Source organism: Protopterus annectens, chromosome 2.part0, assembly GCF_019279795.1.
Source record: "Protopterus annectens isolate FY-2018-M chromosome 2.part0, PAN1.0, whole genome shotgun sequence".
In the NCBI taxonomy this organism is placed as follows: Eukaryota; Metazoa; Chordata; order Ceratodontiformes; family Protopteridae; genus Protopterus; species Protopterus annectens.
The window spans coordinates 237261508-237288113 of NC_056728.1; the positions used below are offsets into that span (position 1 = coordinate 237261508).

Genomic DNA, 26606 nt, shown 5'->3' on the forward strand with positions numbered 1-26606 from the left:
GGCGGGCTAGCCTGGATCACATGAAATGTTCTACCTACCTGTCTAATATATATATATATGTGTGTATATATATATATATATATATGTGTGTGTGTGTGTGTGTGTGTGTGTGTGTGTGTGTGTGTGTGTATGTGTATGTATATATATGCATGTATGTGTATATATATATATATATATATATATATATATATATATATATATATATATATATATAAATGCTGATAAAAAATGTTTAATTGCTGTTTGCAGTGCTTTTAGGTGAAAATATATACTTTGCTTCATCCTGAATATTTACAAAAGTATGAAAAGAAATTTGGGTGTAGGAAACAGAGGTCAATTCAACCACTGAGCTGTGAGAATGGTTGGGGATAAAGCTGGAAGATACAGACTTTGAGATCCATTAAGAACTTGCTTTAATAACTGGTAAAGAGACCTGTACTGCACAACTGCTTTAGAAACATCTGCATATAGTTTTTTGGAGGCACTAATGAGACAGCACTGTTTTTGTATACATACAGTAACATTGTGCACTTTGGTGATGCCATATTATTTGTAGTGTACTGCTGAAGTCTACACATAAGCTTTTAGGGGATATTCCCTAAACCCAGTTTAATACATCAGTCAGTTGTGGTAAATATAGAAGCAAATATGGCAACATCAGAGAATTATATATATTCATGCAATGGATATGTCAGTTCTAGAGCTCTGATTGGTTTCAAACTGCTAGTCACAGTAATGATATTATAGCAATAACCCATGGTTGGGTGTGGGTAATGCTGGAATTACCCACAGTTGATGTAATTTGGTCAAAAGGGTGAAACCTGAGTGACCAAACAAAGTCAGCCATGGGTAAATCAGCATTGCCCACACATAGTCATGGGTTATTGCTATTATACAATGACACTATTTAAGAAAAAAATTATTTAGTTTTCTTAAATAATGTTCTTGTATAATGGTGCCATGGTGCTCTTCCCCTTTTATCACCCATCTCATGGGGCTTTCTTGATGTACTGGACACCCGTATGGAACTTACGTTCCCACGCTTATGCAGTACATCAGTGCTGTGTAAAGGAAGCAACAGAGAAAGGAGGATTTCCGTTGCTTTTTTTTCTTTTTAATTAAAAAAAAAAAAAAAAAAAAATGAAATCCATAGACTTCAAACATGCAGGAGAGACAGGACAGAGAAGATCTAAGGATAATCAGATACGTTCTCTAGTTTTGTATAATGTATCTGATTATCCTTGTATTTTTCAGTCCCATCTCTCTCATTCTTTTGAAGTCTCGTATTTTTGTAAGTTTATTTTTTTTTTAATTAAAGAAAAGTAGAATTTCCATAGCATATGTTAATAGAAGAAATTCCGGGTGACCGGACTTTTTTCCATTGGAATATGCTCGATTTACAATGGGTACGCTGGTTGGGCTGACCAGTCATTGTGCTCATTTTTGAATGTCAGTGGCCAGTCATTGTATAACAAAATATACCACTACAGTAGTTTGAACTCATAGACAACACTGCTAAGGTGACTACTGGAAGTATGCCGCTGTTTATCAACAGCAGCATATTGGTGGGCATGTTATCATGACATAACAGCCTACTTTTAGAAGTTTTTAGCTTGTATTATAGCTGAGAGCTCTAGGTGCGCAAGGAGGACCATTATACAACCAAAGACAGCTCCTGATTACCTTACATCAGTTTTAAAATATTTTTTCAGTTAAATGTATGTCCACTTTAAAACCATTAAGAATGGGTAGGTCACAGTGCTGTAATATTGGCATAGCATAAAGCTTAGCCATTCATAATCAGTGCCCATTATTTTGTTAATTTCACTTTTAATTACTTTTAATGTCGGGAATCAGGCTGCCATGTCCTGTATTGTGGAGACTGAGTGGCCGAAAAATCTGGACTTACATATACTAAATCTGATATTGCCATTTCTAGGAAAATTCCCTTTCTCTGAGGTATGGTTAACTCACAGTTAATATATATAAGTTTGAGGGTTGTGGGGTCATGCACCCTGCAAAAAACAAGTTTGAAGGAGAAGAACACTGTTTGATATTTGATCATATATCAGCTACTGTCACACTGTGAAGTAGGGAGCATATATTACTGCACTGCCTTTATTCCCTATCATCTTAGAGAGAGCATGCAATGAATGCAACAGTTAGCTCACATGTGTACATTATCCCTAGTCTGTCCTTTGTTCCCATTTACTGTTAGTCTTTAGAATTGAAGTTTCTCTAATCTGTCCTGATGGTGGTGGTGCAAAACTAATGGGGACCCCAGATCAGAAAGAGATCAGTCTGTGACCTGGCTTCTAGACCATAATTTAAACCTGGATTGCTGGATGTGTGAATGGACTTAGAACACATGTAGTGGTATTGAAAAGCCATCTATATTTTTTATGTATCACAGTTATTTAGATAATGTGTGAATCGCAAATCAATACCCTATTAGAGAATGAATGTTCTTCAATATGGTAATAAAGTGTAGATAATGCCCAGTAAAAAACAAGTCCACTGCTTCCTGGCAGTATAGTAAGGTACCGATAAGCATGGATTGAAACAGCAAATGGTCGCCATTTGTTTACACTCACTAAATCAGATTTTGCTGTTTACTGAATGTAAAATAAAAGAAAAAAGTAAATAAAAAAGTAACTGAGGTGAGTGTGTGTGTATGCAGGTGTGTGCCTGTGTTTGTGTGAGAGAGAGAAATACAAAAAGACAGACAAAAAAAAAATTCAGAGAGTGAACAACCAACTGAGAGTGAGAGAGAAAGAGAGAGACTTGGTACATACCTCTTAACTTCATTGATCAAGAATTCTAAATAAAGCAAACAACTTGAGGAAAAAAATGTGAAGTCAGGGGCACGTAATGTTAACATTACATCAGCATGCATTTTCTCAACAAAAAAGTGTATTATACAACGACCCCCTATTAATATTCCAAAATGTGGATGCTGATTGGTCAGCGTGCATATTGTAAATCAGAGTTATAGTAATAGAAAAAGGTCCGGTCGCCTAGACGTTTTCCATTAGTATAACTTTTTTTTTTTACAGCAATGGAGAACGCAAGATCTCCGTTGCTTTTTATAACCTGTCTGTCTATGTTAAACGAGTTTAACATAGCGAGACAGCTTAAAAAAAGTAACGGAGATCTTCCTATCTCTGTTGCTTTTTTTAAAGGTGTCTTGCTATGTTAAATGGGTTTAACATAGTGAGACAGCTTTAAAAAAGCAATGGAGATTCTCCGTTGCTTTTTTAAAGCTGTCTCGCTATGTTAAACTCCTTTAACATAGCGAAACACTTTGTAAAAAGCAACAGAGAGCTTGCGTTCTCTGTTGCTTTTTTCAAAACTGTCTCGCTAGATTAAATGGGTGTCTCACTATGTTAAACTCCTTTAACATAGCGAGACAGCTTGTAAAAAGCAATGGAGATCTTGCTTTCTCCGTTGCTTTTGCCCACAGCTCTGATGTACTGCGTAAACATACGCATGCGCAGTACATCAGAACTGCCACAGAATACCAGACAGCTGCAGAAGGGCAGCAAGGAGGCATTATACAATGCCATTACTTAAGAAAAGTAATTATTTTTTTTCTTAAATAATGTCATTGTATAATAGCAATAACCAACTTCTGGGTGTGGGTAATGCTGGATTTACCCACAGTTGTCTTTGTTTGGCCACTTGGGCTTCGCCCTCATGACCAGACCACACCAACCATGGGTAAATCCAGCATTACCCACACCCAGGCGTGGGTTATTGCTATATGAACCTATAATGTCTGGTGTCAATGATTGAAGATAATCTTTACCAATTTGCTCTCCAAAAATCAGACATTTTCAAGAGAGAGAGCTATATTAGGAACAGTTGAAAAGACATTCGGGGATTCCAGTGTCTTGCACTTTATGATTTCTTTCATTCATTTAATCACAACGTGACTCAGTCAAAAAGGTAGCTTTGATTGCTGTTTGTGTCTGTGCTTCTGTCTATAGGTGTGTGACTCTGAGTAAGCCCACTGCATATGTGTGTGTGTGTGTGTGTGTGTGTGTGTGTGTGTGTGTGTGTGTGTGTGTGTGTGTGTGTGTGTGTGTGTGGGCATTAAATACTTACATAACATATATTTTGGATGTAAAATACTTTCTCCAGCTACGATTACATATGCTACTGCAAGTCTGTAACATTATGCAGAAGAACTACTTTACATCAAAAATATAAAAGAATGTATATGCTAATAAAAATACAAAACAATTTAACAGATAGCCCAGTATCTAAACATAACAATGCCCTCCAGGGTTGGAATTATCAAGAAAAAACAGATTTTCTAGGGGCACAGGTGCTGGGCCTCAGAACATCCCTGGGCAGTCAGTTATTTCCCTGTTAATACTCGCCCTGTCTAGCATTATTGTGTTTGCCATTATTTTTAAAGCAGACTAGTCTGTTTGGTGATGGTAAAGCATGGTACTGGGACCCTGAAAAGCAAGCTTCTACCCATATTTTAAATGTTTCTAACCATATCTTAAAGATGCTTCTATCCATATATTAAGTAGGACTGCTGCTCTGATATTCAGTGTAACTGAACAGCAGCATTATGCAGCATTCATTTCCATGGCACATTGTTTTCTATGCTCAGGAAATGACACGGGGGATGACAGTAGGACTGACAGAATTCCTAGCTGGGTAGGTAACACTGAGCACATTACACAAACAGCAGACAGTTGCAACCTGCACATCTTATGATAGTGTAACATTTCAAGTGCTTGGGGAGATGATGGACATTATACATACAATTATACATTATGTATAGACAACGTGGGAAGGATGAGAACAGAAAACTGACCAAACCAAAAAAAAATTGTTGAGGGGACCCAGCCTTTCACCTCACTTGTGGAGTTTACTACTCCTTCACTTTTTCTCAGCAAGATTTCTCATAGCAATATGAAACAGGTGCTCTACCTTAGCAAAATTAAAGAACAGTTCCTCAGTCTTTCAGATGCCTATATATTTTGACTTGGTACATACCAACATAATACAAAAGCCCTGCAGGAATTTGCAACATTTCTCTTCTTTTCCTATAAAGTAGTTTACACAAGTTGTATTTCTTTTCTCTGGAATACAGGCTTCTCTTCCACTCTAACAATCTGTGGAGCTCTTCCACCTTCCTGTCGAGTATATCAAAAACATCACTGAGCAATCATCTCACTGGGCTGCTGCTTGAAGCAGCAAAGAGCTTTTCCTATTGGCTTAGACTGCTTCAGCTGACTATGACATCTTGAGATAGTCACCCCCCTAGTGTGTTGTTCTCACTGATAAGATCAGTTCACAAAGCAGTCTCCCTTGAAACAAAGGTAAAACTAGTCCCTCACCTAAATTCAAAAAGGTAAGAATTTCTTTAAGGTAAATTACCCCCTTTTAATGGGTGGCATAGCTAGTTTCCATGCTCCCACAAATCTAGAAAACATGGAAACTTATACAGAGGCATATACAAAAGTCCTGTTAGCAGACCAAAATAAAACTGAGTAAAACCACAAAAGCAAGCCACAGTGGTGGACCTCTAGTATTAATAGGTTGTACTACAAAAGAAAGAAAATATTGTTGAGAAGTAAGAGGGAATGTGTACATCAGATCAAAAAGGCCCTCATTAGTCTAAGTAATTGAATCTCGGAACTAGTCAAGTCTCTGAAGACAGACTTTGAGGTAAAAATAACCTCCAAAGCTAAGGATAACTGTAAGGCATTTTCAGTTATGTCCACAATCATGAGGGAAACAGCCAACAATATGAAGAATTAGTTGTAGATGGCATCATGTATACTCAGCCAGAAGATATTGCAAATCTACAGGCTGACAAATTCAGCTCAGACTTCATTTCCCCATCACCCCCAGGTCTCCCCCAAGAAATACCCTCCATTACTCCATTGCCAATTATCACCAAAGAACAGGCTGCCACTGTGCTCTCTAAAGCTCTAAAGCTGAAAACATGGCATCAATGGGGCCTGACAATATCCCATGTTGCCTCTTAAACAGCTTAAATCAGGACCATTAGGATTTCTATTTAACCACAGCCTCCGGACTGGCTTTGTTCAAATAGAGTGGAGGACAGCAATAGTCATCCCTCTACATAAAGGGGGACCATATTCTGACCTGGGAAATTATAGACCCATAAGTTTGACTAACCTATGTACTTTGTCCCCTGGCTTAAATTCCCTAAGACAAACATTTTAAGTTGTATGTAGAGCTCCATATTCCTGACTATAGGTATTATGTTTTTTAGCTTATCCTGCAGTTCTGTGAAATGTTCTCTCACACTCTTGAAAGGAATGTTTCCCAGTCATATGTGGCAGGCCTTGGGCTGTGTCTGCCATATAATAGTTCAAACAGTCAAAAACATGTAAGGCTTTGGGAGGGACTTTTTGTTGCAAAGAGAAGGTAGGGAAGCTGCTGGTCACTGTTTTTCCATCATTTTCTTTAACTCTCCAAAGCATAAACATTAAAGTTTTGCTCAAATGATTAACTGGTCCATCTGTTTTGGGTGGTATATAGGTGGTCTTAATGCTCATAACTACTTCACTTTAAAGAAAATGACAAAGTTCATGCATTACTGTCAACATGAATGGGACTCCTTACTTAGTAAGAATATCTTAGGCAGTTGCTACCTTTAAAAACAGTTGTACCAGTTTCCTTGCTGTAGACATAACAATGCAGGTCCATGAGGACACGGTTTCTGGACACTTTCTTGCAGAGTCAGAGATTAGCAGTATGTACTACTGACCTCCATTTAACTTCAAATGTTGACCTACTTATGTCCATGACAGTGTACTGAAGTGGTACTTCTGTTATAGGCAAATGCATCACAGGGTTTTAAAACCTAGATTAGATGCTGCGCTCCAACATCCCAGCTAGGTTACAGAGAAATGTTCAGTTTCTTTCTTGACAGTAAAATCTAGCTAGGGTTCTATCCCGAGTCTTAGCCAGTCCCCGGGTCTCAATCTGGGACATGTCTTGGTGTTGATGTCATTAAAATGGCTCTAAGGAACTTTAGTACCAATAGACACTTCAATGTATGTTCTTTTTTCTTGAATTACTGTATAGAGCAAGTAATTTTGTAGCTCAGATTGTGGATATGAAGTGAGGCTGTTCTGTTCACTCATCACCCCTTCTACTTTCACCATATTCTTCCTGGCCCTGCTTAGTATGACATCATCCCACTGGACCTTCTTAACTGGCATGATCTTATCAAGAGGTCAGCCAGGTCAGTTTACTTTCATCAGTAGACTGATGTGACATGAAGAGCATAATCACATTTCATGCAAAAACAGGTACACCCCCCTTCATCAAAGTCATCCTCTGTAAAGTATAACTCACGAAGACATTTTTTTCTTTCTGGGGTACAGGCCGTTTCCCCTTATCCTGTTCAGCTTTGCTCCGAGTTGCTCTTGAATTAGTGTTTTGTTTCTACATCTACTTAACTCTCTGTGTAGGTATAACAGAGAGGAACTTCAGTTCCCTCTTGAGCATCAGCTATAGCTAATTCAGTTTTTATATTTCTGTCTTTCATCATTCTGACAACTGGCAGCTTTTTTTTTTGTATGGTTAAATGTAGGTCAATCTCTACCAGTCTCAATACTGACTTCTATTGTGGTATTTTCTACTGGAGTCTTTTAGCGAGACTGAGTATCACATTATTCTGGAACCACAGACCTGAATTTTAGTGTCTTTCAATGTGTCTAACTTTACAACTGTGTCCTTAATGGAGCTGTGTGCCTTTGACCATACTGTTTCTTCCCACAGAGTTACATAAAGTCTGTAAAGGTTGTTCAGTTATCATATCATGGGTTAGACAATAAAACAACTAGATGAAAGACTTTACCTACAAAAGTCTGTTTTTTCTCATGGGGTATGGGATATTCTTTCCACATGTATACACATAACTTCAATTTTCTGGATACTAATAGTTTTCTGCTTACACTCATACTGAGCTCTAAGGAGTAAGTTTATATTTCATGAATCTTACAGTCATTATAACTCTTTTCCCTCCACAATCGCAACACATTTGACAAGCTTAAAAAAATCACAATGGCAGAAAGATAATTCAGTAGTTTTGATAGTGAATAATTCAGCATCATCTCATTCCATGGACATATTTTCAGGTGAAGTTTGTCTAACAGCAGGTTGACTTGCATTATCAAGCTTTGCAGATTAGCTACATGTCTCTATCATATTTAAAGCAAATTGTTTTATCTGTCAAATGTCTTTTGCGTGTTGGTAAACCCAGATATATATATCTAAGTACAGGCTTACTATTATTTTTTGGCATAATAATTTCTCTACTGAAATACTTACTGAAAGGTGTATAGACACTCTAGGCTACCCATTTTCTTAAATTATTAGGAAATGTCTGTTTAAATCTTATTTACAGCCAGCATTTCTGAAATTTTGTTTACATTAAGCTCACCATATTTTAATCATAGTTTAAGACAATGCATTGTCTGCCATGTATGACCATACTGGTTTACCTGCATTGAAAGTCCAGTTGAGGAATCTACATACCTGAGTTACAGGTGAAATACCAACCTGGGCTAAAAATTCTTTGTTCAGTTTTTGACAACCTTGTGCATCAATGTCCACTAAGTCCATTTAGACCTTCAACAATTCATCTGTCAGATGAGATGACTACCTTCTGTCCCATTTGGCCAGGGTCTAATTCTCCCTCTCTGCATACCTTTCAAATGTTATCATGTAGATATTCACCTAAACCAAGGTTCTTCGTAGGGTTACCAGTCTGTGATGTTCCCAACTCGGTTGTTGATTAGCACATGACAGAGCCTAGTTGTTGATGCATTGTAGTAAATTGCTGTTGCAAATTGACCAAATGTTGGTCAGTGGTGGCTGACCTTTCCTGTAAGACTGCAATAACTTTGGCAAGTCTTACCAGTTGTTTGTAAGTAGCTACTCTAACAGATACAATATGTCCTGCAGTTGTCCACTCTGTTTGCTTTATGAGTGCGTAATAAACTCACTCACTTACAACATGTCAACATGTTTCAATGCTACATGATATTGCATTTATCTTGTTTTAATGATGGTATATGTGTATTATGCTACATGTCATATGTGTATTTATATTAATGCATTTATAGTATATTGCAATATGATGTCAGTTTTCATCTATGTCCACATATCTTCTGTTTTGATATTTGTGGAGATCTTCACCCTGAGACTCCTCTGGAGATGGATACAATTATCCAGTCAGACTTTCCCTTTAAACAAATGTCAATAGGTAAATAATTTAATAAATACATTTGCTTAGGTGCTCATTGGTGGTTTTGGCGGCCTTCACCAATGCTTTACTTATGTCCTCCATTTAAGAGAAGGGTGCAGTTCCTGCGACCCACCTAAAGATGACTATAAAATTGTAGTACACTTACTTAATAAGGCCAGTTTCTGATAGCATTAACTGTTTTAACAGGAAAGTCTCTTTCCATTCATAAATTACTTTAGGAATTCCCACCTGGCAAGCAATGCAATCTTGCTACAATGAGAATTAAAACAAATGTTGTGAATCTTTTCTTTCTCATTCATTGGAGATCGCTGTCCAGCTCACCATTCAAAGCACTTCCTGCATACTTCCAGTAGCACAGTAGCACAATTTTCACATTTCTGGGTGATTATCAGTAGCAGGGATCAAACATTTGCCACAGTCCTTCACACTTGTGATATTCTTGCAGTATTCATGCAAATTATATGCAAAAACTCTATATTTCAGTACTGAATAAAGCTGGACACGTCCAAGAGACAAAATGGAATGGAAATGCAGCAAAGCCACTTGGCTTGAGATCCAGAGTCTACTACTCAGGAGAAGGACAGGCTAGAAATGGTGTGGGAATTGTGGTGAGGGAGAGACTTCAGAAGACAGTGAGGGATATAATCAGAATTAGTAATAAACTCATGGCACGCATACTCCAGTGTAAAGATGTAAAGGAAGCTGTTCCTAATATCAGCATATGCCCCACAACAGGGCTGTGATAGTGAGGAAAAGCGTACATTCAGACAGCAGTTGCAGGACCTACTAGATAAAACAGGACAGCAGGAATTGGTTTTGAGAATGGGTGACCTGAATGCACACACTGGGACAGACAGACAGACAGAACAGGATATACGGACTGACTGGGTCCACATGGGTAGGGCAACAAGAAGAAAGAAAGAGTGGCAATCCTAGATTTCTGTCTGACAAATGCTTGATGGTGGCCAGCACATGGTTCAGCAAGAGAGGACAGTCACAAGAACACATACAAAAGTGGCCAACATGCAACTCAGGTAGATTTCCTCCTAGTAAGAAAAGGGCACTTGTGTGGAATCAGCGACTGCAAAGTCATCCCAAGTTGAACAGTTGGCGCACATCATAAATTACTGGTTGTCACGATCAACTGCAAGCAGTGGTCAAACAAGGCTTTAAGGTCAAGGGAGACTAGGCTGATGATCTGAATGTTGACTGGAGAGAGAGTACAAGAATAACTTGGATCTCTAGCACCTCAAGATGAAGAGGAAATAGGTGGATTTAAAGAAGAATGGCAACACCTCAAAACAGCATGTGTGAGGAGTGAGGACTATAGAACAGATATGCAGCCAAATCAGTTACAGAAATACAGCACATAAAGAAAGCTGATCGTGGAATGTAGAGGTTCAAGAAGTACTGAAAAGAAAGAAGGAGTGCAGGAAAAAGTGGGAAACAGAAAAGACAGAGTACGCTAAGAAGGAATATTGGTTGGTTAACAAAGAGGTTAAGAAGTTGCAATATTAAAGAACAAGGCATCAGGTTGTAAGGTAAAGACAGAAAGATAAAGAAGATAGGTGGGCACCCTTCATAAGGGATACCAGCAACAACCTCCTCACCGGTCCACAGGACAGCAAAGGCAGATGCAGATAGAAGGAATACTTCCAACAGCTTCTGAATGAAGAAAACCCTACAGAAGCTGTACTGCCCCAGACACAGCTAACAATGAGAGAAGTGGAGGATCCCACCCTAGAAGGAGTAAGACCAGCACTAAGGAAAATGAAGTCAGGGAAAGCAGCAGGTTCAGATGAGGTCACAGCAGGTATGATAAAATGCTGGATGCGATAGGGGAGAGATGTGTATCCAGATGACCGGAGAATAAGCAGTGCCAGTGTTCAGGAACAATGGGGGCGGTCACAAATGGAGGCAGTATAGAGGTGTCAAACTCCTGTCACACTGCATAAAAGTCCTGGACAGGGTGAGTGATAAACAAATATGCAGAGTAGCAGAACATAAAATGGGAGATAAGCAACTTAGATTCATATCATGAAGCAGCACAACTGACCTATGGCTGCAGTGGCACAGATAGGTGAGTAAAAGCTAGAGATTAGGAAAGAGTCCATCTGGGCATTCCTAGACCTGGAAAAAGTCTATGACAAGGTCCCAAGAAAGCTAATCTAGGCAGTTCTGCAGTAGTTTGAAGTCCCAGAAACAGTGGTAGAATTAGTGCAGGCTATGTGCAAGGGCCTAATGACTCAAGTACAAACATTGTTCACTCTCACAGAGGGGTTCCCAGGTTAGCAGCTTCAGGTATCAGGGAGGGGTGGTTGAGGAGAAGGGAAGTTTGAATGAGGAAGTCAAAGCTAGAATCATAGGGGCTGCAGCCAACTGGCACAGAATGTTGGGGGTAGTGTATGACAGAAGAATGCCACAGAAGCTGAAAATTACTGTGTGCAAACAGTGGTGCGACCAGTAGTACTGCGTGGTATGCAAACCCAGGCAGTAAAGGCAGAGCAACTATGGAAGCTAGAGGTGATGGAGATGATGTGCCTGAGATGGGTGGTAGAATGCACACTGTGGGACAGATGAAGAAATGTGGAGATCAGAACAGAAGCCAAAGTAGCTCCAATTGCAGACAAGGTTAATCAGACTAGATTACTGTGGTTTGGGCACATATGCAGTAAAGCAGAAGAAGATTTGGGGCACACAGAAAGGGTGTTCAGCAAAGAAGTGGATGGATTGTTTGAGAGTTGACCTGTTATAGTCAGGCAAGATTGATGAAGAAGGTAGAAGAGTGGAATTGAATTGAGAGAGAGATGACAAAAAATGACATGGCACCCCAACCCCATGTAGAAAAATGGGAAAAAGGAGGGAGAATTAATAATGATGATGAATAACATAATTTATTCCATGGCAAACACTTTGCATTATCTCAAGTCTTAAACCTCCTCAGGACTTATGTTATCAAAAGAGCACATATAGTGACAAATCACACTGCAAACTGCGTTGTTTCATGTATGTTTATGTAATGAGAGTGAGCATAAGCTGTCCCATAGTCTAGTAATATTTTAGGATAGAAATGAAAAAAAAAAAAATATATATATATATATATATATATATATATATATATATAGATAGATATTAATAACATACACCTACTGTCTTTATTCATTTAATCCCAGGGTAAATTTGCTAGTGAATGATGTGTTTAGTCAGGCAGAGTACAAAGAGTGCTTTTAACTTTATTTTTTATTTTAGATCCAGTACTTTTAACTTTATTTTTTTTATTTTGTTCATTAGTTAGGTAAGTATACCTGCTAGTCACAAGTGCATTTTCACAGGCATGGATTAGGAGGACTATTTGGCTAACTAATTGCCTGATAGTCACAAAGTTAGCAACTGGAGAAGGAGGGGATCAAACCCAGGACACAAGGATGAAGACTGTTAGCATCTCATAGCCTTAATCGCTTTGTAGCCATGGCCTGCATTTTTAGTCTTATGGTTGCAAGGCCAGAGCTACAATTAAACTGGGAACTGTGATTCTTGGATCCAAATAAGCCAATAAACATTTTGCTTAAAAATAGCTTAAAAAAAGGCTTTACCTGTGTGAGCTATAGCCTATAAAAATATCAATGATAGGTCCCTTTCATACAGCCTGAACTTGTGATTACACTCATGGCTTCATCAACTATGAGTTCACAAGGTCAAATCACACTCTGAGGTAATGCTGGTTATACTTTCTTCCTGTGCCATTACATTTTATTTATTGATAGATGTGTATACTTAGTGCTGTCATTAATTGTTTTGGTATGAGAAATGTTCTGAGCTGCTCATATAATACAAGTAATATTTTTAATATGCATACTTCTTGTAATAATGCTTTAATTTTGACCATATGAGTTCTATGCTTTGCCTATAATTTCACTGTGGTTAACAGCTTTACTTCAACAGTCATATTGTCCAAAAGGTTTATGGAGTGACTTTGACTGCCACTGAATATTAATGAGAATATTTACAAGTCACTGAACTTTAACTTTCAATCGTACTTCATTAGCTGAAAAACACAAACACTGGAATTTCATCTGAGTCAGCTAGGCAAGCAAAATCCCTAGTTTGATCTCTGGCCCTAGATAATAAATTCCATGTCACTGACCTGAGTCTGTGTAAATAATACCTGGAAGAAATCTGCCTAATTAGCTGACCAGTTCAATTTTATATGGTATACAAGTTACAGATGGAAAAAAAAAAGATGCAGTAAAGACGAAAAATTATTAAATTTGTTGACATTAATTGGATAACTAGCAATATAATGAGCATATATCTTTATGGGCAGTTGTCTTCTTTACTGTCTCAAGTGTATGTTTTTAGCTTAATTTGATGCCCTCTGAAAGTCTTGCCCGATAAAACTAATTTGTATACCATAGATTACCAACCGTGTGCCTGGATACACCTATCTGCAGCACTGTTTACATTATAAATGCACCCTGTAACATATAATCATGAGGTATGTCCTAGGAAGTTCTAAGCTCATATAATTCTTTGTGAATATTGCTAAATGTGTATTTTGTATACCAGTTTTGTTCTATAATAAATACAAACTTACGGTAGATTATAAATATGAAGAAACAGATTACTTTGAATGATGCTTTATTTTCCAGGCCAGTACTTATTTTCAGAAATGTATCATCTTCTTATGGCAATTATTGTATGCCACAATCTAAAACAGTTATTGGATTTGCAGTGAAACTTTCAATTAAATGCACATGTTCTTTAATTGCTATCCAGTCTACCCAGTTATTTTACCATAGAGAATAACATGTAAATTCTGTTTGAGTTCCTACAACTGAATTCACATCTTCCATACCAAATAATTTCATAAATTTCTTCAGAAGTCTAACTTCCTTTTTTATATTTTCTATTCTAGGTCCTCCTGACACATCTTCACTACTGCAAGTCATGTTCCCATCCCTATTTATAGGTAATATTCCCTGCTGAAAGTTGATTATTTCACCCAAATTTATTAAGCTCCATAATAGCAGTTTTTGATAGAATATAAATTCATGCCTGTAAAATCCTCTTCCCTTATCAATAGCCCCTTACTACCACAAATCTACCACTATTGTTTTTTTTTCAATTCTATTTCTATTGGAGCCCCTCTAGCAATTAGTATTATTACTCCAATTTTCCTTTGTACCTGAAATATTCTGCTAAAATTCCATCCCAAAATCCTTTCTTCAAATTCACATGCTCATACCTTTCCAAATGTGTATCCTGCAGCATTGCTATTTGCCATTTGCATTTCTTAACATAATTAAATGCTCTTTTCTGTTTGTCTATAGTTGTAAGGCTATTTACATTCCAAGACACTATAGAAAGAGTAATTATTATAATAAAATGCTATTATTGCCATTAATTATTCATGACAGTTTTTGAATGGAGATTTCCTACTTTTGTCTTAAATACACACATATTTGTGTTTGGCAGGCTGATTTTTTTATATGGCCTTCTTCTCATCTTCATTTGTACCTATGTCACATTTCTCAAGTCTTCTTGCTGTAAAGAAAACCCCCAAACAAAAAATAAAACACAAAACACAAAAAAATTATGCACATTTTTAACAAATGAAGTTTAACTCTTCAGAGAAGAACACTTGCCCCAAATTAACAGCTGCACCTACAGGGATAACCTAATCTAAAAATAACAACAAAAAAGAATCAACAAGCAACCTTTAAAACCCCTAATAATAAATAGAATATAAAACACAAAACAACAAAAATAAAAATAAAAAACTAAACTTTAATGAAGTTAGAATAAATGTTTTGCTGTTCACATAACTTAATCGGACTTTCACATTATAAAATACAAATAAATAGCCATCAGAAAATCATATTTTGACTCAGGTGATCAGTGCTGTAGCTTCCTTCTATTTAAAAAAGACAAGAAATTCTCCTTATCATTCACATTAGGTTTACATCATGCATTCACCCTTAATTGCCAGCAGTATGCTTTTGACTGAAATGCAAGATGTTATACTATCATTTATTTATTTTTTTAATTTGATGCCCATTTCTTAAACAATGTAATGGAGATGCCATGGGGGCAACCATGGCACCCAGTTATACCAACCATTTTATGATAAGTTGGGAAAATTAATTTATCTTGAAGTCTGTGTATGCTTGGTATTTGGCATGTCTTTCAGCATTTTGTTTTAGTTTTGAAGCCTGCTTGCTTACAAAACACCTGTTTATAGCTTAAGCCTTAAGCATTAATCTAGACATCTATTCTTGTAAAAATAAGAGAAGATCTTTTAATTCTACATACAACATAATCAGTGCACTTTTACACCCCACCCCCATCCAGAGCAGCCCAAGATCACAGCATATTAACATTAAACCTTATTTGTCCACCCTTTCCTCTCTTCTCTTCCTATGCTGTAAAGTCTATATTTTGTACAACTGAAAAGGTACGCATTATTTTAATAACTATAAAACATACAAAAAGAGGCTTCCCAACAATTAAAATACACCTGACTACACAGTAGACAAAATTGATTTACTATATATAACATGCAGTTTATATAATTAAATGTTTTATACAAATACTAATAATTACAAAACTTGCTTTATTCACAGTTACTTTCCCCCTTTTATTGTCCTTTTAAACATTAATAACATAAAGTGTAATATATGCCTGTCAGTCCAGCCACAAGTTTAACAAAGTCAACAAAATCTGGTCTTTTTCAGCCACTTTTTCTTGCAGTGCTATTTTCCACAAATGTAAATGCTTTATTGTCTCCCATTTATTCACTATTTTCAGTGTTTCTGGTGTTTTTCCTGTTCATCTCCATCTCCCGACATCAGACTCTGGTTCAAGTCCAAGGTACCCCTGATTCGTCTAGTCAACCATGTGCTTTATTTATGCCTCTCAAGCATTTTCCTTTGGAACACTGGAAATGGTTATAATTAATTTGTTTTGTCATGTAATATATGCTCCATTGGGTATATATAACTCTCAACTTAGTAAATCGATTAGCATCATGATACTGCACGCATATTGCACCAGAGTTTACACTAACCATTTAATATTTTATATGTTACATGGAAATAGTTCCACAAGATCTGTTAAGATGGCACTGCCCTGTTTTAGAAAACCACAGCTTTTGACTATGTGCTTATGACTGTTCACCTACTTAAAAATATATACTAAATATGTCTAACACCTATCTGTGGTAATTACCTTGACAACTGTTTAGCCTATGGACAGGAGAACATAGTTTTGACTTATTTAGGTCATTGGGATACTATTTACAGATTTTAAATATATATCTCTTTTATGGTATAATCAAAAACTAAATCTGACATTCCAGCATGGAAATAATATATGTTTATCAAATATACCCTTACAGATCCTAAAAACAAAAATCCTATAATTTATCAACATACCTCCAGTACCTTTGGTACCTGGCTGATAGGATGGGCATCCTAACATTGGTCAGGGTTAGAAGGCTATGTCTCCTGTGAAGGCTGCCAGCCCAGCTCGCTGGAATTTTGTAAATAATTCTATGTCATTTGTGAATAGTAATATGGTTTGTAGGCTTGTCTTACAAATGTAAGAAAACTGTATGTTATGTGCTGAGCTTCATAAATGTAACCACAGTGTACCCTAGTGGAAAAGAGCAACACTCTAAGAAAATAAGTTGACTTGTTTATGATGGTGGTTATCTCAGCTTGCAGACAGAATGCCTGCAGCTAGAAATTCTTTCTATTGTCTGGAAACAGAAATAATTACAGGTTTCCAAGGTAAAAGTATTTAACAGTTTTACGATGTCCACTGCTAGACAAAACTTCAGAGAGATAAGTATTTTTTTAACACAGAGGTGTTATATTTTAAGTTCCTGCTAGCGTGGAAACTAAAGGCAGAGGTGACAAGAATGATATAATCTGAGATAACCCAACAGGCATGCTTGATAGTAATTTAAGAACTATCTCAGAGAGAAAGTCTGTGCATTTTGTATCTTGTCTTGTATCTGAAAACATCCATTCAGCACTTGTATTTGCCTGGCTCTGCAAGTAAGTTATTTAGAACATAATTTTTCTTAAGAGAGATTTAGTAATATAGTAAGATCAATCTAGAAGCTTTCTGTATTTATGTGAGACTGTCCTGCAATGATGTTTTAAAGTATTTCCTGTGATTCTGAACTCTGTTGTCACTGTATTGAGTTATTGAATATTGTCGGGTCTATTTTAAGTGCTCAAAAGCTGAAAAACCTGAATCTGAATAGCGCAACACATAAAGAATGAACTGCAAATATGTTGAATGAATGAAACCGTGAAAGTGGAAATATCAAATTCACATAGTTGGCCTATCTGCAGTATAGCTCTGTAAGGTAAGTGTGCGATAGTTACAGACCTTAGGGTTAGGGAGGGGTTAAGGTAAGTGCTTAGGTAGGTAGTGTATGTACAGTTTTGTGTAGGTAATGTAGGTAAGGTTTAGTGTAGGGTTTTGTTAAATGTATGTGTGTTGAATATTTAGTTTGGGTATAGCTCCGTAGGGGAAGTATGTGGTAGTTATAGACCTTAGGGTTAGGGAGGGGTTAAGGATAGTGCATAGATAGTTGTGTATGTGGGGTTAGTATAGGGTTAGCAGTATGGTTTTGGTGCTTTAATTTAGGGTTAGAAGTAGGGTTTTGGTTAGTGTATGTATGTGTTTATTTTATTGTGTTTGGGTAGGTAGTGTGTTGTGAGTGGTGGGTTGGCCGACTATGACAGTTCGAGGTTTTCAATTTCATGCTTTAGTATGTTCGACATATTCGCGGTTTGCTCTTTATGTTTTGTGCTATTCGGATTCGGGTTTTTCATGTTTTGAGTGCATAAAGTAGACTTATATTGTCTTGTGCTTTTATTATTTATTGTTAAATATATTTAAACATTTTAATCGTGGGTGGTTTGTTTAGAGATATTTAAGCTCTTGTAGTACTTGCATATGTATTTGGTGACACTGTATAGGCCACTCCTAAATAGCCTTAAAAGTTTGTTCACACTTAGCATTTGGATAATAGTAACATTGCACAGTTTAGAATTGGTTACTGTTTGGGAAGGGCCTTATAGCAGCTGATAAGAGCTGGTTGGTGGCAGTGCTAACTATCTTTTAGTATGGGCAGAAGGGGATATAGCTAGTGAACCTGTGCCAGCCTTTCCCAGGAGTGTCTGTGTGTTTGTATATAGATCAAATCTCAAAGTGTGTGTATGTCAGCTATCTGAGCAGGGACATGAAGTACTGGTTGGACAGAGAGGGTGCTGGAGGTTTTGGCTTGATCACTTGGCTGAGATCTTAACCCTATAGCTGTGCCAGTGGGAAGTCTTATTGGGGATCTGGAGAGAGAGAGGGAGAAACCAGCCTCAGACTGACTGTGATCTCTGTGTGCTCTTAAGGGAAATGGAAATTGTATTTTACTGTGTGTACTTGTCATCCTCCCAATGTGCACATCTCTCACTGGTGTTAGTAGTGAGGATTGAGGCTCCGTGATTACTGGGCCAGTGCAGGAGCATCACATCTCCTATGCACCCCACTCTGTGGGATAAGCCAAACTTACCTGGCTGTGGTGGAATGTGCTCACCTCTTTGGTGACCAAGTTAATGGTTGGGTGACAGGTGGAAACACAAATTACCTTAATAGCTGCCTGAATAATAGAATGCTCCAGACAGCTATCACCCAGACTCTTGGGTGAAATTCCCAGGTAAGGGAATGAATAAATCATGTCTGATTGGGTGAAGTTTGGTGATTAGCAGGCATGGGAACAAAAAAACATGCCGAGAAAACAGATGTGATGTAACTCTTTCAACTTGTTAAGCAACAGTTTCACAACCCTAAAACTTCGGTGTAGTGAGGCCTTGGTAAACAGGGAAATGGAACCATCCATATCTTCCCAGCACACAACAGTTCAAGTCCCATTCTCAGACTTCGAATGCACAGAATGCTTTACAGAATTACTTAAAAAGACCAAACTTTTTGTTCCTGTAAATAGATAGAAATGTAAATGTAGCTCGATTTCATTACATCCAGTGAAATAGTCATAAGCCATCACAGTTACAGTATGTAACAATGCAAAACCATGTGGATGTTAGAAATTTGCAGTTTTTGTAAAAGTAGGAATGAATGACCAAACTTCAGAACAGGAAGGTCTGACATTGTAACTCTTTTGTTATGCATGGAAATAAGAATACTTTGTGCCAGTCTAAACCATTGCTGCCCAACTGTTGGCCTGTGGGCCACAATCTGGCCTACCAATGCCTTTTCTGTGACCCTCAGAAGCCTTGGTATGGGAAAAAATTTTTTTTGCAGTTATCTGGTCCTATCACTTTAAAAAGTGAGTTCAGGGCCAGTTAACCATGTGTTGTGCTTACATCTGTATGCAAGCAGTGCTGGTATACAGTGCCGATTCAAGACAGTTTCTGCTCATTTCACTGGTGATTTCTAGTGTTATTGGATGTTGTTGGTTTTCTTGGTTTGACACAGTTTTCTTCTTTGGAAAAGTCTGCAGTGGTTAAGCCTTAATGTAAGTTGTTTATATGCATGTGTGTGCAAACGTGTATGTGGGTAATATCTACAGGAGTGATGAGTTGAGAAAGGAGAGCAATTGAGTGCATTTGCTTTTGTATGGCTGCAAAGCTGGTGGTTGAGTTTGGTTAGCAAGACTGATGTATGTCTTTGTGAAAAAAGGATTGACTGTTTGTGAATATGTGATAATTGTGCTTGGTTATAGTTGGGAGTATGAATATTCATTTAAAGAGGTGTGTGTGTGTGAGTGGGGGGTCACACTGGGACAAATATTTCATTTAGATGTCATTTAAGTGCTTGTACATACATGGACAAACTACTGATGGGGTCATTAGGGGAAATGTTTCATTTTAAATGTTAAACAAATAAATAAATTTAATGTCAGTGAAGTGCTTGTGCATACATGGCCCGACTACTGAAGGGGTCATTGGGAGAAATGTTTCAGTATGGTGCTTGTGCATACATGAACATATCAGTTAAGGTATTGTTGGGGAAATGTTTTATCTTGATGTCAGTGGAGTGTTTCTGCATATGTGGACATGCTACTATAGGAGTCATTGGGGGAAATGTTTCATTTTGACATCAGTGGAGTGTTTGTGCATATGTGGACATGCTACTATAGGAGTCATTGGGGGAAATGTTTCATTTTTACATCAGTGGAGTGCTTGTGCATATATGGACATACTACTGAATGAGTTTTTGGGGGGAATGGTTCATTTTGATATAATTGGAGTGCTTGTGCATACATGGTCATATGTCTGAAGGGGTTGTGGGAAAAATATTTCAGTCTGGTGCTTGAGCGTACATGGATAAAGTACTGAAGGGATCAATGGGGGAAATGTTTCAGTTTGGTGCTTTTGCAGACATGGACATACTACTGAAAAGATTGTTGGGGGTACATTTCAATTTGGTATTTCTGCATAAATGGACAAACTACTGAAGGGATTGTTGGGGAAATGTTTCAGTTTGGTGCTTGTGCATACATGGACAAACTACTGAAGGGGTCATTGGGAGAAGTGTTTAATTTTGGTGTCAGTAATAGGGTTGCCACCTTTCGTTGTGACTAAAACCAAAGTAAAGCCACACCCCTTGCATCACAAGTAACCCATCCCACCCCACCCACTCTCCCGCCCACATCCCACCCATTTTGTGACATTGCGATGACATCACTCGATGGGGAACGCTGTAAAAAGCATAGTAAATCAGCTGATCTACAAATTCTGATAGTCTGTTTCCTTTTTGAAACAGAATACCGGAGTTTTTACAGTGTTTTCCAGACTACCAGAGAATCAGTTTGATTTCCAGATAGTCCAGAAAAAAATGGAGGGGTGGCAACCCTAGTCAGTAGTGTGCTTCTGCATACATGGACATACTATTGAAGGGGTAGTTGGGGGAAATGTTTCATTTTGATGTCAATGAAGTGCTTGTACATACATGGACATACTACTGAAGGGGTTGTTAGGAGAAATGTTTCAGTTTGGTGCTTGTGCATACGTGGACAAACTACTGAAGGGGTCATTGGGTGAAATGTTTCATTTTGATGTCAATTAAATACTTGTGTCTACATGGACAAACTAGGGATCAATTGGGAAATGGTAACATTTAGTGCTTGTGTATACATGGCTAAACTACTAAAAGGATCAATGTGGAAGTAGTTTATGGTCACATCAGTGTATTGGGGATTAAAATAAATTACTTTCTCCAATTGTTGTAGCTTTTATTTTATTACATTCTATATTTGAGGTATATCAGTCAGTAAAGTTGCCTTTAATTGTTGGATACAGGGGATGTCTGTGGATAATAATGACACTGTTGTCATTTGTTTAAAATGAGCATTTATTATTCTGGCCATGCAGATGTAGTATGCATTTTTTTTTTACTTTCTATAACAAAACAATCGAAAATCCTCATAACAGCCAGGTCCAGAAGAGAGATGTCAGACTTGTATGTAATAACAAATAAATTTATTATTAAGTGCTTTCATTCAATACCTTGAACTTCATCAAAACAAGTAAACCCACACCATATTACCATTTAAAAACCCCTTATGGATCAATCATATGACAAATTCCATCCAATCAAAAAATAAGAGATGCACTCACCTAACCAATTAATAGTTTCAAAAAGACATACTATGCACTAATACATTTGTTAAAAGTTGTGTTAAACTTCATAATGCTTCAACCTCAAAAGACAGTTGATCGAACAAAAGTCATTCAAACCTGGAAAACTGGTGGCATTTAAAAACAATTGTAACCACAATTCACAGTATTCAGCATATTCACTTATCCATTCACCACTGGGATTTTGTAAAAGTTTTTCAAGGACAAAAATAAAAATGTATGTTCTTCATTCATTTTAGTATGTTTAAATAATGTGCGTACCTTTCTGTCAGTCTTGACTTATAAAATGCTGAGCAGAGCTGACATTAGGCTAAATACACCACACCTCATGAACAAGTAAAGCATTCTCTTGCTTGCATGGTTTTATGCCTAATATGAACAAAATCACCCACAAAAATATAACTACATTGGTGACAGTGGCTATACTTGAACATTTCAACCTTTTGGTCAACTTGAGATTTCGCCTTTTCCATATAATTCTTAAAATATTTATCTTTCTTACAGGTGATTAAAGATTTGTCCCCTAATTTAAGTATCACCTCGGTGTTTTCATTTAATAAAGTGCAGTTCTTATGCAAAATGGCAGCAATGGACCCAGTGCTGTTGTTGTTTGTCTTTCAGCTTTTCCCAGTAAGGGGTCGCCACAGTGAAACTCTGGTCAGCTAATGACTGTCAGTAGATTTTTATGAAATGCCGAGGTGCCAGCTCGACGCCCAACCTTCAATGAAGGCACACCCATTTACGCACATATGTCTTTCGAACGCTACCCAATCGCGGGGAGAACATGCAAATTCCACACAGAAGGCACTCCCAAGCCCAGCCGAGAAGCGAACGGGAGAACCTCTTGCTGTGAGGTAACAATGCTACCGCTGTACCACTGCGGCATACCCATGAACAAGTAAAGCATTCTCTTGCTTGGATGGTTTTATGCCTAATATGAACAAAATCACCCACAAAAATATAACTACATTGGTGACAGTGGCTATACTTGAACATTCCAACCTTTTGGTCAACTCGAGATTTCACCTTTTCCATATAATTCTTAAAATATTTATCTTTCTTACAGGTGATTAAAGATTTGCCCCCTAATTTAACTATCATCTCAGTGTTTTCATTTAATAAAGTACAGTTGTTATGCAAAATGGCAGCAATGGACCCAGTGTCTGAAGTAAATTTCATCACAATAGTCCTCATATAATTCCCTGAAGGTTAAACATCACCATCACTGGTGGCAACACTATCGCCCAAAATAATGGGAGTGTAGAAGCCATTCCTACTTTTAGTTACAACATTCTCAAGTATCTGGTTTACAAAATCTGGGGGATGACCCTTTCTAAAAAGCATATTAACAAAACAATCTCACATTCATTAAGAAAGGTGTCAAAAATCAGATACCATCTAGGCCAATTGAACAACTTGGCCCCTAATCACAGCTTTTTTTCTGGTGCTTGGGTAAGAAATGTTAAAATATATAAAAAAAAAAATTAGAAAGGGTGGGTTTTCTATAAGTATTGGATACAAATTTACTGCCCTGGTAAATTTTTAAGCTCGATATCCAAATAAGTAATCACATCTTTATTGACATTATAAATTGTAAAATGCAAAAAATTCTGAAGTATTATTAATGCATCTAATAAATTCATCCATTTTGCCTTCTGAATCCATCCAAAAAATAAATATATTATCCATGAATTCTGTGTACATAGACCAAGACTTACTAAACCTACTTGCCCACCAAACGTACAGAACACAAAAAGCACTAAATCAAATACCCCCACACCCCCAACATGGGGAGCTGTGCCCTCCACACACCCCTAACTATATATACCAACTCCGAGATCACACTACAGTGGGGAAAAGGGCAAAGTTGAGAGGATGGCCAAGTGTTTCCGAACCACGGGAATAATTTTGCGGTTCACTGAAGTTCCATTTCAGCGGCTGGTAAGCGATGAAGAAGCATTTGCTGAATACGTCTTAGACTGAAGTAATATAGACCTCTTTTTATTGCTTGCCAGAGAAGTTATATATGTGCCCCCAATATTGTCTATGGTCATAGACATAATTGGTGATATTACTTTTTCACTCCTGTGCACAAATACTGGCATTATCCCTAAAAAGCCTGGTCTGTCACAAGGTACATACAGACACACACACACACACACACACACACACACACACACACACACACACACACACACACACACACACACACACACACACACACAACACACTGTATTGTGCTTACCTACAGGCGAATAGGAAGTAAGCAAATTAGTCTATAGCATGTCTTTGGGGTAATGGAGGAGACCAGAACACTTGGATAAAACTCAAACAGAGAAAGAAAGGGTAAGTAGACGATACGCAATAGGAAACACAACTGAGAATGCAGCCAGAGAGCCAAGTGAGATGGTAATGCTACTCACTGCATCCCTGTGCCTTTGATGGGTTGCTTAAAAATTCATGTTGTTCAGACCACACGACAGCCACTTATTATATACAATGCTGATGTTTGACTGTGATGGAAAATGGAAGATTTTTTTCTTTTGTTTTGATTTGTTAACTGGGGTAGAACAGTGATCTCTGTGGACCATTTTCCTGTTCATATATATAACCACAGAAAAAACGAAGAAAACAGTTACTTCACCACAATAGTGAATCCAATCCAGTAGAAAAACAATGTTCATGTTCAGCCTGGATCAAAGAAATAGAATGCAAATAGACAATAAAATTAGTTTATACAGTTGAAGTTTATATAACTGAAATAATAAATGATCAATGAATAATAAGTTATATTTTACAGTAGTAGTCAAATGAGTGAGAACATCGCAGTAATAGGAGAAGGAGTAAAATAAAGTAATGAAGTCAGGGCTGTAAACTTGATTTAAACATATGCCATGCTCATTGGACAACTTGTTACTCTTAGATACATGGCAATAACCCCCTCCACACAAATACACACATAAGCCACAGAATCATTTTACACTGATGTCATTAAATAGAATACATGTGATACTGTTCCTCCCAAGCCAGATCAGTGACTGTTTACAGCGCATTAACAACTGAGGGGTAAAAATCACCTGTAGAAAAGAGTGTCTGTGCTGTGCATATCAAGGACTGAAGGTGCATATATAAATAGCAGGCACGTACTATACTCAGTGCCATTTTGAAAGTGCAGCCAGACAGTCAGCATGTATGAATGAATGTAGCTAGTTTGTATATAAGTTAGCTAAGTTAAAGATAATAAGCTTCAGTTGTGATGTTTGTACATCAGAAAGCTGCTTGAACAGAACTCACAAAGACTTGTCTATTACATTCTGACTAGACGAGTGATATGGTGTCAAAACCAGGATTCCAGAGACTGATATTCAGAGCTACAAGGTGCAGAGACAACAGTGAAGGTAAACTAAGAGAAATAAGCACGAAAAAGGGCCAGAAAGGAGCCAAATGTAATGAAAATTTGTACAAAGAATTTATTTTATAAAAAAGATAAAATGGAGCATTACAAGGGCAATAACCACATTATTAAACAAGCGAGAGGCACAAAAGGTTTATTAATTAAACTAAATGTTTAAGATTAAGATATCTGATAAAACGATTATCAGAAAAGAAACAAGTATGTTTAAAGCAAAACGATTGTGTTAAATCAAAACGGGCATGTTTAGAGTAAAATGAGCACAAGAAAAGTACAATGTGCATGAAAAGGGATTAAATGAGCAAAACGAATATGATAAGGGCAAAAAGGGCACATTAAGCATAAATAAAGCAAGGCGACTGCATTTTGTTTGGCAAAGTGCCATGTTTTGGCATAACTACGACTTTGTGTTGTATCAAGGGCATAACTAGAGTTATTTGAAGTATCTCAAAGTATGTAAAAGTGCTTATAGTGTGTGCTTATTATTGTGCATGTATTCCAAAGAGTTTATTTGTGTGCAAAGTGCAACTGTTTCATGAAGTACAGTCAAAGTACAGCCATTTTGAAAAGTTTCTTGTGCTGGGTGTGTCTATTCGTAAGGTGCCGGCATTACAGAGTGTTTCTTGAACTGGAAAGAATTATCTAGCAAGGTAACGCCATTTTGGGGAAGTTTCAGTGTGCTGTGTACTGTTTATTTGCAAAAGTGCAATTACTTCAAAATGTTTCTTACTATGAGCTTCTTTTGCCCAGTTCATTCATGCAGTTATTTTGAAATGTTTCTTACACTGATAAGAGGTGATTTCTTACAGTACAGCAATTCTAAGAGTATCACAGTGCTCAAAAGACTTATTAAGCAAAGGTCAGTTATTCAAAGGCTTGTTGTGCTATTGGGCAAAATTACAATTACTAGCATAAATTTCTGGCTTATGTATATGTGTGTGTGTGTGTGTGTGTGTGTGTGTGTGTGTGTGTGTGTGTGTGTGTGTGTGTTCATGCATATTTGCAGAACCCTTCACTGGTATGTGTTAATATGGCAGATGAATTTTCAAAAAATAGTAATAATCCAGAAGGCGGAATTCACGCGAAACACACTTTTTAAAACACCTTTAAAACTTTATTCCATAAGCGCTTTTGGCTAGAAAATGCTAGCCTTCTTCAGACATTCAAAAAATCATATGACAAACTCTTTAATAGCCCAACCCTACTACTTCAGTCTTAAAGCAACAACATATTAAAATAAAAAGAAGTT

General features: G+C 37.3%; 1 protein-coding gene across 3 annotated transcripts in view; it reads left to right on the forward strand.

Moving 5' to 3' along the window:
- CCHR2.PART0H2orf80 (chromosome chr2.part0 C2orf80 homolog) overlaps positions 1-26606 on the forward strand; it is a 438540-nt gene that overhangs the window by 279910 nt on the left and 132024 nt on the right. The gene's annotated exons all lie outside the window — the stretch shown is intronic.